Source organism: Grampus griseus, assembly GCF_964374135.1.
Source record: "Grampus griseus genome assembly, chromosome: 7".
Classification (NCBI taxonomy): Eukaryota; Metazoa; Chordata; class Mammalia; order Artiodactyla; family Delphinidae; genus Grampus; species Grampus griseus.
The window spans coordinates 84,512,498-84,533,714 of record NC_139001.1 but is presented as its reverse complement, the minus strand read 5'-3'; the positions used below and the strand labels follow the sequence as shown (position 1 = coordinate 84,533,714).

Here is a 21,217-nt window from a genome sequence, read left to right as displayed (position 1 = left end):
ACCTGTTCTTCACTATTAGCCACTTTCCTGAACACCTCAGCATGCCCCAAACTCTCCCACTTTAAAAATGAAGAATAAACAAACAATACCAGTGCCACTGTACAGGGCTGCACTGTCTGTGTACCACACAACTCCAGGGGGAGCCAGACACAGACTATGGTATAAAAAGCTGCAGTGTGCAATCCCTGAAGTCATCCCTGCTCTAGCTATGGTCTCATCTCTCTGTCCTCCTCCTCAATGAAAAGCTCTTTAAAATAATTTTCTGTACTAGTTGTTTCTTCACTTCCTTCTATTTGTTTCTAAAGCCACCACAATCTGGCTTTCACTCCACCACCCCTGCAGATCAACGACATCTTCTTACTAAACCAGAAAACCCTTTTCAGTCCTTATGTTGTTTGACATTTTGACAGCATTGGATTCTCTTTCTTGAAATATTTTCTTCCATTTCACATTCTCCCCAGCTCCTTCAATCTCTCTGACTCTTCCTTCTCAGCCTTTCTGGGAATTTCCTGCAATTCTGTGATGCTCTATGTTCTGCCCTGGGCTCCCTTCTCTTCTCACCCATGTGATGCAGATAGAGCAATACAGACTTGGGTAATCAAAATCTTTTTGGCCATTTTTTTATTGGTGCATGAAAAGTTATTGATGGATTTTTGTTACCTTAATTCATCTAAACCACGTTCAGTTTAATTTTGGACTTTAAAGTTGATATTTTTGAAATGAGATGGATAGATATATAGATAGATAAATAGATATAGATTGATCTGTCTAAATTAAATTTGTCAAACAAGGAGTATTTTACCTAAGACACTGTGATCTGGCAACTACCTGACACATACCAGGTGCTCAATAAGTAACTGTTGAATAGATTAGTGAATATAATTTTTAGGGCAGATCATAGAAAACAAAAAACCATGATCACAATCTGTAAAATATGAACATATAATGGTAAAATATGAAATGTAACTTGATGATTTAGCTTCTACCCAAAAAGATTTACCTGTGTCTATTTTATATAAATCATCTGGCATTTTGGAAGACTAGAATTTTACATCCGATATGAGATGGATTATTTATTCTTTCAAACTTGAGGTTAAAGGTCAACTATCTCTTATGTTCTGTGGCATGTCCTTGGTCAGAGTTATAAGAAGACAGACATAGAAGTTAATAGAGCAGGGAGATTTTTTATCTGGGCATTTGGATATAAGATGCAAAGTCAAAAGACACCAAATTATTTTAGGGTAAACTTCAATTACTTAGTTCATGATTTATGAACAAGAAGGATATCTCAAATTTACTGAAATATCAAGGAAAATATGAAGCTGAAGAAATTAAATTCTTATATATTTTGAGCATAAAAAGGAAGAAAAATGATTCAGACTTCTAAACTTCTAGCCAAGCTTCCCAAGGGTCAGACATTTTTACTAAAAGGAAAAAACACACAATATAATACATCCATTATTCTTTCATTTTGCAAAATGTCAAACTCCATGTGATCCTTTTAATTTCTATGGGTGTTCTAAACAGATTCTATCTAGAGATGGAGCTAATACACAGTTTGGCAAGTATAGATCAGAATGTGCATAAAAAGCCATCATGACTTACACACACACACAGTCACACACACCACAGTATCAAAAACGCTTGAATCAGACAGATAAAGTGAAAGTTTTCTTTCTCCTGAATTTGCCATATCTAACATATCTATTTTGGGGCCAATGTGGTCTCATGAAAATCATTTTTATGTCTAAAGGATATGGACTCCACAATGCATCTGTTCTCCCCTTTCACCTCCTGGAGCTGAGAAAGGGTCATGAGCAGTTCACTACTTATTCCTTGAGTAGCCAAATTGGTATTATTTTCTGAAGTTGTTCCTGGGAGTAAGACAACACAATGGTGAGACTATTAAAACTAATAATTTCATCTGAAATGTGCAGCTTCCTTTCATCTCCTGTCTGCCTGCCCAAGGCTAGAAGTCACTTCTTATGCTCATCTTAATATTTGAGATTTTAAACAATTCTTAGATGCAGTGAATAGACTGATCAAACATATGTGTTTAAAAGTGAATAAACTTTATTCCACCTCTGCAGAAGCGAAAGCAAATGACTTAAATGTGGAAAAGCAGATTTTTCTTCCTTGCTTCTCAAAAACCACGAGGACTTCCTGTTTCATCATTCTTTAAGTCTACCTATAGTGGTCTAAAGGTGAAATGCCTGAATATTAAGCCATAATCAATCATTGTACACACACTAATTACTTTCTGTCCTCCCCTTTCCTTGTCATCATGGTCCAAAGCAGGTTTTTGAGACTGAGTACATTCATCTGAGCTGTTAGCTGCTACGCTCCACTGCATCCTCCTATGATCTGCCTGGTCCAAACCCCTGGAGAAAATTTGTGCATGCATACTGTATGTGAACTTTAGATAAATAAATAAACACGTGAACCAGCTTCCAGATAATTGAAAGCGAGTGAAGGAGGGAGCAAAAAGAAAACAATTTCTCTGGGGATAAGCGGCTAAGGTGGCAGGTATGATTAAAATCCACATGATTTATGGGCAGGTGGATTACTAACATGACAGCCCTGTTAGTGTTTGTTTGTTTTGGTGCATTTGACAATAAAGTTTTGTTGATGTTGTTGTGCTTGCTGTGGGTTTTGCTCAGGAGTTAGCCACTCAGGAATTCCTAGTGCCTGACTGAGCAGTAATTTAGCAAGCTCTCTTGTGCTCTTTTCCTGTCAGCATTAACATGTCAATTCATTTTAATAGTCTGGGCATGCTCAGTGGGCAGGCATTTTCTCAGTAGGCATCCCAGGAGCCCACCCCGTGGTGCAGAAATGTGTTATAGCTTGTCTCAGGCCTCGGAGACTTCAGCAGGTTTATTTTCATTATGGCCAAGCGTATTTGTTAAAACAAAGCCAAAATAATATAGAAAATCAAGACCTTAACAAATGAAATGGGTTATGTATATTTGATTGGTAATTTAAGCTCCTTTCAAAGATCAGTTTGGACAATCTTTCTTTACACAAAATTATTACATGGTAGAGTTTTATAAAAATGTGTGCTGTCACTGCTTCTAGTTTTTAGAAGTTAAATGATATTCTGTCACAATGGGGATTTTCTGTAATCATAATTAATTAATAGTTGAAGTGGCTTTTATGTTAAACAAGAATTTGCCTACTATCTTTCTCATGAAAGTGGATTTTTATCTAATGTTCTGTCCATAAGTAAGTGGATGAATGAATGTAGAAATAGGTACATAAGTACATAAAAAAACAAACACAGGCACACAGACACTCAAATCAAACTACCAATTAGAAGTCTTGGTGCTTCGTAAATCTGTCCCTCAATTGTCAAAGTAGATCTCAATTTAAATCCGAATTTCAGATATGCTAGCAAATACCTTGTCAGGCAGAAAGAAAGTGAAAAAAGAAAAGAAAGAGAAGAAACCTAATTCCACAACCCCAATAAAATTTGGTTCACCACTGCAGAAGCGTTGGCTATTTAAGCCATTTATGCAAATGACTGCTTCAAAAAAGCAAGCTTTTGAGGGCACACTTTAAAGCAGATAAAAAATTCAACGTGTTGTAATGTTGACACATTTTTGGATCTCAGAATTTTTTAAACTGCTTATCAATTCTGTAATATTAAGAGTAAACAAACAAGGAGGGAGAAAGATACCAGCACAGAGAATTATATTAGCTTTTTCTTTGCATACTCAATCTCAATCTTTTCTCTTCCATCCCTGTTTTCCTTGATCTTGAGTGGCAAGCTTTGTCTATTCGATTATGTAAGGAAAGTGAATTGATGGTGTATAGGCTCAGAAGATTTTTCTGTAGTACAGTTGGTGGGAATGGTCTGGCCTTTGTGCATCATTACACAATAGAACAAAATTCTGCTTAGAATTTAGAGTTCAACAGAAGGGTGTTATACCTCAGGTATACCCTGGTCTCCCACTAAACATTCTTTAAAATAATTTCAAGTGATACTCCTGTAAATTATTTTGCATATAGGTCATTTTAGAAATTCTTAACATAAAGTTTTAGAATTCTCCACAGTGCCGTAATTTCCATTTTTACCTCCTTTCAGTTTTAACCATGGATATTGACTAGTTACCCATTAGCAAGAATTCTATTAAGGTTTCAAATTTTCAGTGATTGGAAATATAAACCAGGGATATTTAAGCAGTGATAACTTAATCCAAAATAATAGTAATAATATTTTAACTGATATCATCATTCATAGGAAGTACAGTGTTTTTTAAGGTCTAAAAATATTCACTGAACTCAGGAAGTAGCTGCTTATAAATGCCTATTCAGGTCGGGGAAAATGTTTTCCATATTCTGTATCCCAAAGGGCAAAGTGGAAAGATAGTGGATAACAGGAAGGGATACAGAGGCGATTAGATGGATGTGAAGGCAGAGGTCAGAAAAGAGGGAGCAGCTCTCCTTCCTGAAGCTCTCCTTTCCTTCCTGTGGCTTTTCCATCACTCTGCCTGGTTCAGACAACTCTATTCTAGCTGCCCTCCTGTCAAGAGTATTCTAGCTGCCCTCCTGTCACACAAATATATCTTTGGGTGTGTATCTATCCGTATACTATATGCATGCTCATCTTAAGATGATTAGAGAAAAGAAAAACGAAGAACAAAAGATATTTCTTGCCTTCTGAATCTTAAACCAAACCTCTCCTTTATGACACCTCTAAAGTTTGCATACTGGGAGAAAGTTGACTAGCATATTTTTGCCAAGATGAACAATGATAACTTTTCCCTAAAATACTGAATGTACTTTAACTCACAAAAACTTTGTTCATATAAAATAGAGTAGAAAAAGCCCTTCATTTGTAAAATGCTTTCAGATTCTCAATGAGAGGTACTCTATTTTTGTGATTCAGTCTGCTCACACATTCATTAATATAATTATGAAAAAATTACAATTTTAATTTTAATAAAGCAAACTAGAGAATGTATTCTGCCTGTCACCTTCTCTCTGTGTTCAGTATACAATGGATTACCTGGTAGCAATAAATTCCCTGACTGTATTTTAACTCAAATATAGTGCTTCCAATTTTTTAAATAAAAATTTTGCAGATATATAATTTACATAATCTATGATTGATAGTGTTTATTAATAAAATTTCAAGTCTCTGTCTCTCTCTTTTTCTTTCTGAAATACACATAACTTTCCCCTCCCCCCAAGACACACACACACACACACACACACACACACACACACACACACACACACACACATATTCGCGCTCTCTCTCTCTCTCTCTCTCTCTCTCTCTCTCTCTCTCTCTCTCTCTCTCTCTCTCTCTCTCTCGTCAGGGCTCATTCCAATCTAATGAGGATTATTTTCACAGCATTCCAGACATAATGTTTCAAATTATTATTCTATAATCCTTGTTCTTCTGCTGCAGATAAAAGGAGAACACATTTAAAGAACCATTGCTTAGAAGTCTCTTTTACGTAACTGTTAAAGCAATCAAAAAAAGAATTAGCTGTGAAGCATACAAGAAGGTTCCATGGGATTCTGAATGACTCCTTCTAACATTCAAAGTATTTACATATGTTGTGTATAACTAGAATAATGGAAGTGGTAGAGAATGTGATATTTTCATCAATTTTCAGAATTATTTTGAATAGGACTTAAACTTTAGAACTAATAACAATGTAGCACATAAATGTCCAATAGCCAAAATATACTACCTAATCATTTGCTTTTTATGGAAGTAGGGCTGGGAATAGTAAAATTATTATTTCCTTTAAATATCTTTGTAAATTTCTTTTAGTCTTACGATTTATGACTTCCTTTTCACAGTGAATCTACCTTTCAAAGAATTACTTATTCTTTGAAAACTTTACAGAGGCATCCTACATGATTCATTTTCATATTATTTACAGCAAATACGTAAATCATATACTGACAGTAGCATCTTTGTAGTTCTTTTTAAAATATGGATGAAATATGATTTTTCTTCCAAGGTACAAAACATCATTAAGGGCTCAGGTGGTTAAAATCAACATGAAAAATACATGCTGCATTTTCTCCCCTTAAATGCAATAATGTAATCAGATTTCAAGTCATCTTACCTACCTCACTTACAGCTTTATGGAGATTAATTAGTTTTTAGACCCCAGTCACATGATCTTTTCTGACTGTCATTTAGCTGGCTGACAAGAACCTGTAAGCTGTCTCCTGTCCCAAAGGACAGATTAAATTTTAGTATTGTTTGTCTTCTTTCTTTGATTTAAAGGCATATTTTTAAAGTTATATTTATTTTATCTTGTTGTTAATTGGAAATTTATTGTAACCTTGTTTTGGGGGAAGGTAAATATTTAAATAATTATAAATACTAGGTAAAATGTTCTCCCTCCTTTGCTATAGACTGTTATGCTGACACCTAAAAACTACCTTTTTATTATTTATGATCCAGATGTTACAAGCATTCAGATGTTTTCTACAACAAAACTGCACCTCACAGGAGAGGTTACTCAGGTGCTCCGAGTTAAGGACACTGGTAGTTGGTGGTCCCAAAACAGGTTTCTAAAGTCAAAATGATGATGAAAAAAAGATTTTAATTACTTGGAAATTTACTAAGTAACAACAACAAAAAAAGTATGATTTGCCTCAGTGGCAAAATTTCTGTTAAGAAAAAAACACAAAAAACAAAATTCAACATGACAAAAACTTAATAGTTATGCATTTTTACTCCTTAATAATGTATTTTCTGTGATTACTGTTATCATTTATCACTCTGTTGCTGACTGAGCTGAGAATTAAAATGGAAACATCATAGCCTTAGTTTTTATGTTAGTATACTTAACCGTGGATTCTCACTAGAAAAAAAACAAAAGAAGAAAACATTGATAAAGTACTTCAATCTGCTTTACAATATGTGATTAAAGTAGGAAAAGAAACCTTGTCTGCTACAGTTGTTAAAACATTGATATTTCTAGCTGGTGTCCTAATTAAGGTGTAATGAGAGATTTGAAGTGCAGTGAATTCCCTTCATTCACGTCACTAAACCAGTGAACCACAACTACATGTAGAGTTTCAGGGAGAAATAAGACCAAGTAAATTAGTTATCCTGTAACTCCTGAGCAGTTGGTTCAGCACTGGAGCCACTGAGGCGTAGATACATGGGGAATGTGTGACGTCTGGCTGCTATTTGACTGCAGATTTCCTTTCATGGATACTAAACAATAAACAGTCACTCCACCTAGGAGAGAACTTGATTCCATCAACACATGGAATTTCCTGGCTCTTGAATATAGACGCCACAGGATTTTCATTGCTCAGGTGTTACTGGATGCAATGCTGATTTGGGAACTGAAATTATCTATTTCCCTCGCCTGTGGAATTGGATCATTGCCTTTGGCAGTAAACCCAGACTCCTGCGAATGATGAAGACATCCCTCCATGCCTACCTAGAAAATAGCGCCAACATGGATGCCATTAGAAAAGATTCAACTGAGTGTATGCTGAGAAAATTGTGTCTTCCATACCTTGCATGAAGAGGGAAGATTTGAGAACACCAGTACAGGTTGAAGCCTGCTCCCTTGAGTGGAATCATTGGGTTAATCAAAAACTCTTAAAGGACACTGGTGTAGTACTTTCTGGCATTTTTTTTTTCCAACACATGGTTCATCTACTTGTGTTTCCTCCCTGACTTTGGCAATGAGAAATTAATCACGCCACTCTATGCCTACCTTCAAAGATTATTTTAAATAATTAGAACAGAGATAAATGATGGGAAAGAATCTCAGTACTCATCCTGGAGCATCTGTATAAATAATAGATTTGATAAGCTTTATATTCATTTTCTTTATAGTGACCTTTGGAGAGTAAATTCCATTTCAAATTCCCAATTTGTAAATAACAAAAAGCCAAAAGCAAGAGAGGTAACAGGGTAATCCAAATCCTCTATAGATCCATTGGTCTCATCAACCTCTCTATTATTCTTAGGAAATGTGTTATCATTATGTTTGGGTTCTTCACCAGGAAGCAGTGGTTCCATACCCTATGACATTCTTTTGGTCCTATACATAGATTTTGTACATGCCATCATCCTATGTTTAGTTAAAATAATAGAAAAAGAACTATTCCATTGCCAGGTAAACATTACACATCTAATCAGTTGTCCCCAGCACAGTCTTATAACTTCAGAGTTAAAATTGCATAGTTACATCCTTTATTGGCACCTGTGAGCTGCCCCTCTCTCCTTTTCCCACAAAAGAGACCTAGATCAGCAGGGGTGGACAGTAAGCACATCACCAACCCCTCCAATCCATAGAAATGATCATAAATAAACAAATGCCTGAATATATCCATTTCTATCCCCAATAGGCAGCATTCCAAGCCAGGCATGTTGATCCTGGGTTTCTGTTCCACTGATAACAGGGGATATGCCATTTTTGTTCCAGCCCAGAGCCATCCAATGTGCACTTGTAAGGCAAGTTTCCATGTTGAGTGAATAAGGATCATTGTTTCCTACATAATGAGCCTCCCTCTCCTTTGGCTCTCAGTGAAAGGCTGCCACCACACTGGCTAAGAAATAGTCCTGTTTAACCGCCAAGTGTCTGCTGAACACAGTGTGTAATGGGAATGATTTTCATATCCTTCATTACATAACTGGCACATGAATAATTTTGCCCACCAGGTCATCATGTCACATCATCCATGGTAACTTGTTCGATCAAATGTAAAAACTGCATTACTCATCCAAAATGATCATTTTTACAAGAAAAATAAGGAAATGCCTTTATTTCTACTCCCTTCCGCCTCCATATATTGAAGATGTTGGTTTCAGAAATTAATAGTTAAGGAAAGCCAATAAAGTACATTGACTGAATTCATATTGCAATTTAAAATATGTTTTCAAGTGGTGTATATGTTTTATACCTGTTTCTGGCTGGCATAGCCAAACCAAGGATCTAGACATTAATACTAGATCCAGTTCACTAATATTTAGTGCTCTAAATCCAATCTATATTAGCATGTCAGCCCTGAATCAAAGCAGAAGACAGCGGTATTTATGATTATTAGTACAATATTGAATCATCCTGAACCAATTACTGATCCAATTACCGTGTCATTATTATCTTCTGAATAGGGCTTGATTCGTCTGTGATAAATATGATGCAATTAAACCACCTTTTTACATAATAAAACACTGCAGGTGTTTATTCTTAAGAGTTCACAGATACCAACAATCAATAGATTTAATTTAAAAATATCCTTGATATAAGTGTGAATTTTATTAAAATTTTCTAACTTTCACGTACATTTAAAGTGTATATTATTGAAAGATACAATTGTGTAATCTCTTGTCTGGGTATTATTTAGAAACTATACTAACTGTCAGACAAAACAAAAATTAACATGGTTGCTTAATATTCTGATTAAAAATGACATTTATTCAAGGCATATAAACATTAACTGAATTACTAAAGAAAGTTTTTAGTAATAGGTATGTTACAAAAAGAGATTAACAATAACAGCAAAAGTATATATGCAATTTTCAAACTTTTTTCACTGCGTATTTAAATATACTATTATTTGAATGACCCACACTTCAACCAATCTAAATGTTAATAATTCTAAGAACCTTCATCTAAAAGACAAAAATCATTAAACAGAAAACAATGTTTAAAGTTATAATTTTACATGTTGAAAATAACCCAAGAAATTGTCTTAGTTCTTGATGTGTTTCCTCTCCTCACTCTCTCTAGCCCCAAATTTAAAATCAACATTTATAATTAGAGGAGTAGAAAAAAATAATATCAGGATTACAATTTGGAGGGATTTTACAAAGGTATCTTGATTATTATAAAAAAAATTTTTTTAAGTTTATTAAAAATAATGGATTCAGAAACAAAACCACCTTGACAGATTCAATTTATTACCAAGTGGGCCTATTATACTATTTCTATCCTGCATTTTTCTTGATACCTTTTGGGGAAAGAAAATTTGATATAAATCTTAATCTACCTATCAGGCTAGTAGCTGTTTAACTAATGTCACTCGGCAATGAAACAGTGGTTGGCCACCGACACCCTTTATAACGTTCTTCTAGATGTGGTCATAGAACGAACGGAACATGTGTCAGTATTTACTGACTGCATTATTGCAATCAGCCAAGGATTTCAAAGTGGCTGATAACATATAGCTTTTACCATACACCTTGCTGTTGGCCTATCTAGGTAATTATAGAAAGTTTGTTTTTGTTTTGAGACTATAATTATACAAATTACAGTTTTTGTCCTCTTCCATCCACACTCTCTGTCTCTCCCTTCCTTCCTCTCTTTTCATAAATAATTCTAAATAGGAGGGAGTTCCCACTTTTATTGCCAGCATTTCAATAATTGTAGATGTGTTCTTGCAGAAATCAACTGATAATTCTGAACACCTACCATCAATATCCAATTTTCTCCACATTTTAAAAGGCAAGAATAAACTCAAATCCATTCCAAGCAGATTAACAAAAATGTGCTTTTTCTTCAATCTACAGTGTGTATAGGGGAGGAAGAGTCATTGTGCCTCACATAAAGGAGTATTAAAAATTAAAATGAACATTTTCATTGGTGCAGACTAAAATTTATTCTTGTAACCACAGAACTTCAATATAAATTAAGAGTTTGTAAAAAATTGAAAATGGGTACTAGATTCCAGACAATATTTAATTTAACCTAAGTGTTAGAATAAAAGCAATAACACTGAATAAATTAATGAACTACAATTAATTATATTTCCAATAAGTGGTTTGGGTTTGAAACGCCTACTCTCTGCACTGATAAAATAAAACCTACATCCTGCAGAAGCTAAAGTAAGTTAAATGAAGATGCTTTTAACAAGGTTATTACTTAAGCAATGACAGGTTTACAGATTTTAGCACCACTGGGTTTTCACAGGAGCTACAGCAAGTGCTAAAATAACACACACCTTCAGGTTCATTAAATTCACCAGTGTGATGAAATAACTGATATTTTGCTATATTGCTATAGTTCCTCAAAGAACCATCTATAAATAAGATACACTAGTAACAACTGTTTGTGCTGGTAAAATGATGAAATAATTCTTCCAAGGCTTATCTGCAAGGGAAAAATAGTGTTTAAGCAATACTGTGAGCATAGCTATATCTAGTAAGTTTGACTTCTTTGGAGTCACATATTTATTTATTTACCTAAAATAGGTATGTTCTGTAAAAGGTTTTGCCATGGGGCTGCACTCAGAAGGGAACTTGTAAAAAGGTGGTGTGTATTAAAAGGAAATAAACTGAATCTCACCCCCAAATATTTACTTTATTGTCTGATGTTTACTAGGATATTTATGGAGGCTGTTTTATTTAAAGAACTTATAAAATTCCAACAGCTGCCAGAAACAGCAGCGTCTCTGATAAATCCTTTACTGTAGTCTGTTCTGAGATGAGCCAAAAGCATAAATAGTGGGTTTCTAATAAATCAATGGAGGCTGGCCTTCGGAGACCTAGAAGACATATGGGCAGTAATAGACTATCTCAGGTTGTCTCATGAGTGATTCCATCTGGATGAAGTCTTGGTGTTATTCACAGCCTACTTCTTTCCGAAAACACCTTCAATCTTATCCACAGCCTCCATCTCAAATGTCAGACCACCTGGGATATGCAGCTGTCAGGCTGAAAGGAGAGCTGCCTGGGACTGGCCCCGGCCTCCTCATCAAGGAGATACTGTCACCAGCCAGCAGGCAATGCTAGGTGTGCAGGGGTGACCAACATTACCGAAAGCAGGGGCTATGCCTGGATCGGGATTTGAGATTTTAAGGGAAAAATAGAGAACTTAGCTGCCACAATGGCTATCTCTACAATAGAGCTGCCTCAGATGTGAGGATATGATATTCTCTCCTTCAAGATATTTTCTTCTTTTGGTCAATATTCATGTAGAGATCCATATATTTTGATTATAAATCAATCAAAATATATAATATTCACAAGCGTATTTCTTCATACTTCATATCATTCTCAAGTTTTTTGCCATATGTTCTCTTACATTGGTATGTATATTTTCCATTATTAACCAAATTTACCTTGACCAGTACACGCCGTCTGACATAATCTTTTCTTTATTATAACTATGCTTGTTAGTCTCTTTTCCTTTCCCCTCTGCATCTGGATACCCTCAGTCTCTGCTGATGTTCGTGGCTCTGACAACCTGGGAGACAGCAGCACCCTAATACAGGTGGTCATTTTAGTTGACAAGCGACTAGTAAGAATCCATTCAGTTTAATATTTAGTGTTCCCTTCTTCACTCTCCTGAACCCTCCCTTTAAGCAATTAGCAAACACAAAACTCCTATTGCAACTTCAATAATTGTACTCCTCCTCTTTGGAGATTGGATTATGTTTCTGCCATTCTGATTTTTCTCTTTTTTTTTGGCAAAGGTATTGAGGGTCACTTAACCCCACTAAAAATAGACCCCTTTAATCACAAATGATGGTTTCTACAAGAGGGCAGGTGCCATATCTAGCTTCTTTGCTTATATTTCTAAGTTTCAGCGATAGTTCTTGGCACTCTAAAATACTTAGCCAGTGAATGACTGAATTTGTGTCTTCCTGTTTTCCTATGAAAGAGAATTGTCTTCATGGATAATCAAGACCCAATGTGATGTGGTATTATTTGCCTTAAAATTTTCTTTTCCCAAATTTCTTTCCTGTGCATACTTGTTACAATCCTTTTACTTCTTGCTTGGCTCCTTTCTTAATATCAGGCTGTATTTATTGTTGTTTTGCTTCCTTTTTCTAATCCTTGATCTGCTGTACCCAGCTTTAAGTTAGGCTCTGAAAGTTAAGTCATTTGGTGGTGGGTTTCTGATTTTATGAAAAATGAATCGTAATTTTTCCAGGGAGGCAGCACTGCATAGTGGTTAACAGCATGGGTTCTGGAGTCAGGTGGAATGAGTTTCAAACTCAGCACTGCAATGAACAGCCGGCATGATACTGGGCAGGACTGCAGTGTGTGCTCATGTTCTCCACAATGAGGACGTGACACAACCTTGCCTTGTTGGGTGGTAGAAGAATTAATTGTGACAAGTGTATGACACTCATGTCACATAATGCAGTGCTACCATTGAATACCTGATATTTTCTCTACAGTTGACGTGCTCTGTGAGATAAATATCATCACCATTTCACCCTTAGGAAACTAAGCATGGGAGAGTTAGTCTTCTGATGTCGCATTAATGGTGAGATGGGGTTTGAATCAAGGTTAGTTTAATTGTAATGTCTTTATTTTTTCTGCAAGTTGCTCAGGAGGCAACTTTTGTGCCTCTGTGTAATTTTGTACTCTGTGTGTGCATAAAGAGCCAGGAAGGCTACTGGCTCCCCCTTCGAAACAGGTCTGGAATCTGACCACTCCTCTCTACCTCCACTACTACACCTTGGTCTCAGCCTTCGTCATCTCTTGCCTGGAATTCCCTATCAACCTTTTAATGAGGTCTTCCTCATTCTATCCTCGCCCTGTAACTTTTATTCTCAGCACAGCCACCCGAGCAATCTTTAGAAATTGTAAGACCTATCATGCTGTTGTTCTGCTGAAAATCCCACACTGAAACTCCATTTCACTGGACCTAAGGGCCAATATCCTTGCAATGGTAACCATGTCACATAAAGGGTTGGCAGCTATGGCCCGTATGCCAAATCTGCCCACTGACATGTTTTAGTAACCCATGAGCTAGGGATACTATTACATTTTTCAATGGTTAAAAAAGGGTGTTTTTTTTTTAACTGTAGGATATGTGAAAATTATGTGAAATTTAACTTTCAATGTCCATAAATGAAGTTAATTGGAACCTAGACACTTACATTTACTTATATTTTACCTATTGCTGCTTTGGTACTACATAGGTCGAAATGAGTTGTTGGCAACAAAGACTGTGTATAGCGAAGCCTAAAATACTTACCATTGGGCTTTTCACAGAAATATTTGCTGACCTAAAAAATCTGGCCCGAGTTATTTCCATGACCTCGTACACTACTCTCCTCCACTCACTGTGCTTTTGTGGCACTGGCATTCCTGTTCCTGCCTTACGGTTTTTGCACTAGCTGTTTCTTCTTTCTGGAATACCTTTCCCCTATATGTCCACTTGCCTAATTTTCTTTACCTCTTTCAGTTGTCACCTGCTGCATGAGGTTGCCCACACTGAGCACCCTACTTGTTACTGCAATGTACACCCTACGTTTTAGAGTCTTATTTCCTTCCCCCCACCTAACTTGCTCTACTTTTTCTTCTTTCATAGCACTTACCACCTTCTAACAGGCTATATCATTTGCTTACTTATTATGTTACTTATATATGTTACTTATTATGTTGGTTTTATTCTGTCTCTTCTTGCTAGTATAGAAGTCCCAAGAGGGCAGAGATGTCCATCCGCCTTGTTCAGTGGTATACCTCAAGTGCCTGAAATGTTGCCTCAAAAGCAGTTGCACTCAGTAAGTATCTGTTGACTATTGAATGTGATATTATAATGGTTCTTACTAAGCAAAGTATTTTGATATTTGACCTCTGGTCCCTCACTAGAGCTACTATTTTGATTTAATATTTTCCCTCAGGTTCATTACATGCAAAGGAAAATGTACTTAATTATATAGTTAACTAAGTAATTTGATTATGGTAGTATTCGATACCAGTCTCACTTTTCCAAAAGAAGCCCATCCTTTTCTTGCCTTACTCCAAAACAACAACAGAATAACTTTTAATTCTTAAATATATGAATATGCGTGATAATTAAGGCTTTTACAGTTTTGAGTTGTATATACAGGTATTTTAATGTTTTTTATGTGGCAAATAGGATTGTCTAAAATATTTAAATAATATAGCTCTTTATAAGGAATAATATTATGAACAAATTATTCATGTATATTTTTGAATAGTATTGTAGACACTCATATTAACAAAAATGAAAAAAATGATAAATAATGTATGACTGATTTTGAATGAAACTTTATAAGGTACTTTGAAGAAAAGAAAGGTTTTCCAAAATAACAATTCCTTCATTGCCTGTATAAAGTCTTAAAATGTAAAATTTAATTTTGGCCTGAATCATTTCATAAAAGTTAATTCAATGTAACATGAAGTAAGATTTTAAGTGAAAAGCATAGGTTTTTTCCCATAAATTTAATTCACTTGACTAATTTGCATTGAATGTTGCCACATATGGTCCAAAATGAGCAGAAAATTCACATGTACCTCTAGTAAAAATGACTGATAAGTGCATAGACAACCATATTTTATGTAAGAACTTGAACAATTTCTTCAACAAAGAGTCTGAGGACAGAAAACACAAATTACATTAATTAAATTATTTTTGCTAAAATATTAAAAACAGAAAATTATAGTTATTGTATTCCACCAAGTGAAAAACCACTTTAACCTCTTTGTATGACCATATATAATAGAATTAGGTTTGATATTCAAAATGATAACTCTGAGAAATTTTAAAATGCTACAAAGTCCATTTGAATCATCTCATTACACTTTATTTTTACTATCTTAGTAAATGTTATTTCATTCTCTTCATCTCAAAATTAGCTTCTACTTTAGAATAAATACAAATGTTTTAGACAGAATCCTTACTAATATGAATAAAATAGAGGATATGTTCATATTACACTGATCTTATCAAACATGTACTGCTTGTTTGTGTGTTGGTAATCATCTGTCCTTGCTATCATTCAAATGGTCCATTATGAATGATCACACTACATGCAAACAATTAACTGGCACCTTCCATCCAGGTATGATAAAAATGGGGGATAGTGGAAGAGAATGACTCATTTAGTGAACTGGACAGGAATTAGAATCTTGAAGAAATGGGCCCAGATAGCTAAATACTGTAGTTAGTGTGCATTTAACTACAGACAGTAGTTATAATTTCAGTTGACTTCATATGCTGTCCTAGATCTTTGACTTTCTAGTAGATGCTGAAAATATGTGACCTGGAGTTTTTTTCAGTTTATGGACAAGGTTTTTCATGTCCTCTGACTCTGAAGAAAGCAAAGTTCCCCCAAAAGTTGGAAAAATGACTCACTTGGGATTTAAAATTTCTAAAAGTAGGTTTTAAGAAAATGGATGTTGAGAAATAATGATTACAAAAATAAATAAAAGGAAAATGGCAGAAAAAATATTGATCTTGTTTAGTGGTTCTAGATATTTTTATGTGGATCATGTAGGAAAGACCATGACCCTGTATCTGTAAGATATAATGAAAAACTGCAGCACAAATTATTCAGTTCTAGCAGTGCAACTTTGTAGATACTCATTATATGCCAAGAAAGATAAAACACCTAAAACTGGCACTGGTTTGGGGAAATTTGAGTCATGGGACAGACAACAGTAAGTGAAAAATGTGGAGGTGAAATAATTAATGAAGCAGGAGGCCCTGTGGAAGTTTATCATCAAAGCCTTACACAGGGAGGAGGGTCTCAACTGTGGAAAACTCATGGAACTTACACGGAGTTACAAGGGGAAGACGTGGGAAACCAACCCAGCATTGCAATTGTCATAAGGGCAGAGATTCTCTATGGCTTGTGGCACTTAAGGGAAGGTAACCAGATCACATACATATCAATCCAGTTGCTACCATCAATTTCAACTTCCCCCAAATGAACTAAACTATAAAATACTACTTTTTAATATCATTTTTAAACAACAGCTATACTTAAGAATTTTGGTCTTTAAGTGTTTCAGGCCTTTTATTGTAGATCTTTGGGAATGGACCTCTTGGGGGATGGATCCCAGGAAATATTGATTTTTTTAATGTAATACGCCGCGATATTTTGGCTTTGGAGTGTGGGATTAAGTTAGAGTTTTAAATTGTTTTCTTTGAATAATTCTGTGCCTATTTATTGCATCCTCCTCAATGCCCTATGCATAGTATTTTCTAGAAAAAAAATTTGTCTAGTTTTCTAAGCTAGACACTGGTTGCCTTCTAAGCAAGTGAGGTTTATATCAATTTTCCATAACTTCTTAATATACATTTGAGTATTTCTTTGTCCTGTCATTCTCCACTTCAGTGGAAGAAAGGTATCCTTCAGTCTCCTGAAAGCAGACCAGTAGGAAAAGAATTATAGCAAGCAGGCAGTTATTGCACAAGATATTTTTTCAAGCTCTGGTGAAAAGAGTGATTAGTGGAGAATGAAAATTACCTTCTAATCCTTGAAGACTAGGTAAATTGTGGGAGCTACTCTAGCCACAACCCTTACAATCTTCAAATAGATTCCAAGGCAGTACTTTCTTTGGAAATGAAACAATTCAGTAGTATTTCATGAACTGTTTTATTTGTTTATCTGTTTGCAGTCAATACAATGCAGTATCCCATTTAAAATATAGCATCCCTTAAAGAAGATGTGGTACACACACACACACACACACACACACACACACACACACAATATGGAATATTATTCAGGCATAAAAAAATGAAATAATGCCATTTGCAGCAACATGGATGGAACTAGAGATTATCATACTAAGTGAAGTAAGTCAGACAGAGAAAGACAAATAGCATATGATATCACTCATATGTGGAATCTAAAAAAAGATACAAATGAACTTATTTACAAAACAGAAATAGACACACAGACATATAAAAAAAACTTATGGTTACCAAAAGGGAAGGGGTTGGGAGAATAAATTGTTTGGGATTAACATATACACAGTCCTATATATAAAATAGATAAACAACAAGGACCTACTGTATAGCACAGGGAACTATACTCAATATTTTGTAGTAATCTATAAGGGAAGAGAATCTGAAAAAGAATATATATAGTGAGTTTTCAGTAATACTTAGGTGAAAAATTAAGACCTGTGGGTTAACTTTCTGATCTGACTACAAAAATCCATTAAATTGAGTAGTACTTCTGAATGCATCAGAGAGGAAGATTCCAGGAAGTTTTCCGGTGACAGCCATGTGGCTGACAGGGTCTTGATGCTCTGGCCAGGTGTCAGGCCTGAGCCTTGGAGGTTAGAGAGCTGAGTTCAGGACACTGGACCACCAGAGACCTCCCAGACCCATGTAATATCAGTTGGCGAGAACTCTCCCAGAGATCTCCATCTCAATGCTAAGACCCAACTCCACTCAAAGAACAGCAAGCTACAGTACTGGACACCACATGCCAAACAACTATCAAGACAGGAAAACAAACCCACTCATTAGCAGAGAGGCTGCCTAAAATAATACTAAGTTCACAGACACCCCAAAACACACCACCAAACTTGGTTCTGCCCAACAGAAAGACAAGATCCAGCCTCATCCACCAGAACACAGGCACCAGTCCCCTCCAACAGGAAGCCTACACGAGCCACTGAACCAAACTCAGCCACTGAGGGCAGACACCAAAAACAACGAGAACTATGAACGTGCAGACTGCAAAAAGGAGACATCAAACACAGTAAGGTAAGAAAAATGAGATGACAGAGAAATACGCAGCAGATGAAGGAGCAAGGTAAAAACCCACCAGACCAAACAAATGAAGAGGAAATAGACAGTCTACCTAAAAAATAATTCAGAGGAGTGATAGTAAAGATGATCCACAATCTTGGAAATAGAATAGAGAAAATACAAGAAACGTTTAACAAGTACCTAGAAGAACTAAAGAGCAAAGAAACAATGAGGAACAACACAATCAATGATACTAAAAATTCTTTAGAAGGAATCAATAGCAGAATAACTGAGGCAGAAGAATGGATAAGTGACCTGTAAGATAAAATTGTGGAAATAACTACCACAGAGCAGAATAAAGAAAAAAGAGTGAAAAGAATTGAGGACAGTCTCAGAGACCTCTGGGACAACATTAAATGAACCAACATTCGAATTATAGGGGTCCCAGAAGAAGAAGAGAAAAAGAAAGGGACTGAGAAAAGATTTGAAGAGATGATAGTTGAAAACTTCCCTAATATCGGAAAGGAAAGAGTCAATCTAGTCCAGGAAGCACAGAGAGTCCCATACAGGATAAATCCAAGGAGAAACACTCCAAGACACATATTAATCAAACTATCAAAAATTAAATGCAAAGAAAAATTATTAAAAGCAGCAAAGCAAAAGCAACAAATAACAATCAAGGGAATCCCCGTAAGGTTAACAGCTGATTTGTCAGCAGAAACTCTGCAAGCCAGAAGGGAGTGGCAGGATATATTTAAAGTGATGAAAGGGAAAAACCTACAACCAAGATTACTCTACCCAGCAAGGATCTCATTCAGATTTGATGGAGAAATTAAAACCTTTACAGACAAGCAACAGTTAAGAGAATTCAACACCACCAACCAGCTTTACAACAAATGCTAAAGGAACTTCTCTAGTCAGCAAACACAAGAGAAGAAAAAGACCTACAATAACAAACCCAAAACAATTTAAAAAATGGTAATAGGAACATACATAGTGATAATTACCTTAAATATAAATGGATTAAATGCTCCAACCAAAAGACATAAACTGGCTGAATGGATACATGAGTAAGACCCGTATATATGCTCTCTACAAGAGACCCACTTTAGACCTAGGGACACATACAGACTGAAAGTGAGGGGATCTAAAAAGATATTCCGTGCAAATGGAAATCAAAAGAAAGCTGGAGTAGCAATTCTCATATCAGACAAAATAGACTATAAAATAAAGACTATTACAAGAGGCAAAGAAGGACAGTACATAATGGTCAACAGATCAATCCAAGAAGAAGATACAACAACAGTAAATATTTATGCACCCAACATAAGAGCACGTCAATACATAAGGCAACTGCTAACAGACATAAAAGGGGAAATCGACAGTAACACAATCATAATAGGGGACTTTAACACCCCACTTTCACCAATGGACAGATTTTCCAAACTGAAAATAAATAAGGAAACACAAACTTTAAATGACACATTAAATGAGATGGGCTTAATTGATATTTATAGGACATTCCATTGAAAAAGAAGAGAATACACTTTCTTCTCAAGTGCTCATGAAACAATCTTCTGGATAGATCATACCTTGGGTCATAAATCAAGCCTTGGTAAATTTAAGAAAATTAAAATCATATCAAGTATCTTTTCCAACCACAACATTATGAGACCAGATATCAATTACAGGAAAAAAAACTGTAAAAAATAGAAACACATGGAGGCTAAACAGTACACTATTAATTAACCAAGACATCACTGAAGAAATCAAAGAGGAAATCAAAAACTACCTAGAAACAAATGACAATGAAAACACGATGGCCCAAAACCTAAGGGATGCAGGAAAAGCAGTTCTAAGAGGGAGGTTTACAGCAATACAACCCTACTCAAGAAATAGGAAACATCGCAAATAAACAACCTAACCTTACACCTAAAGCAATTAGAGAAAGAAGAACAAAATATACCCAAAGTTAGCAGAAGGAAAGAAATCATAAAGATCAGATCAGAAGTAAATGAAAAAGAAATGAAGGAAACAATAACAAAGATCAATAAAACTAAAAGCTGGATCTTTGAGAAGATAAACAAAATAGATAAACCATTAGCTAGACTCATCAAGAAAAAAAGGGAGAAGACGCAAATCAATAGAATTAGAAATGAAAAAGGAGAAGGAACAACTGACACTGCAGAAATACAACGATCATGAGAGATTACTACAAGCAACTCTTTGCCAATAAAAAGGACAACCTGAAAGAAATGGACACATTCTTAGAAAAGCACAACCTTCTGAAACTGAACCAGGAAGAAATAGAAAATACAAACAGACCAATCACAAGCACTGAAATTTAAACTGTGATTAAAAATCTTCCAACAAACAAAAGCCCAGGACCAGATGGATTCACAGGCCAATTCTATCAAACATTCAGAGAAGATCTAACACCTATCCTTTTCAAACTCTTCCAAAATATAGCAGAGACAGGAACACTCCCAAACTCATTCTATGATGCCAACATAACCCTGATACCAAAACCAGACAAAGATGTCACAAAAAAAGAAAACTACAGGCCAATGTCACTGATGAATATAGATGCGAACATCCTCAACAAAATACTAGCAAATAGAATCCAGCAGCACATAAAAAGGATCATACACCATGATCAAGTGGGGTTTATCCCAATAATGCAAGGATTCTTCAATATATGCAAATCAATCAATGTGCTACAACATATTAACAAATGGAAGGATAAAAACCATATGATAATCTCAATAGATGCAGAAAAAGATTCTGATAAAAATCAACACCCA

At 35.5% G+C, this 21,217-nt stretch overlaps 1 long non-coding RNA gene across 1 annotated transcript in view; it reads left to right on the top strand.

The window, feature by feature from the left end:
- LOC309825301 overlaps nucleotides 1-21,217 on the top strand; it is a 170,905-nt gene that overhangs the window by 96,922 nt on the left and 52,766 nt on the right. The window contains exon 2 of the long non-coding RNA XR_014297018.1: nucleotides 14,372-14,460. This is a non-coding gene — a long non-coding RNA (uncharacterized lncRNA). The remainder of the gene's footprint in view (nucleotides 1-14,371; nucleotides 14,461-21,217) is intronic.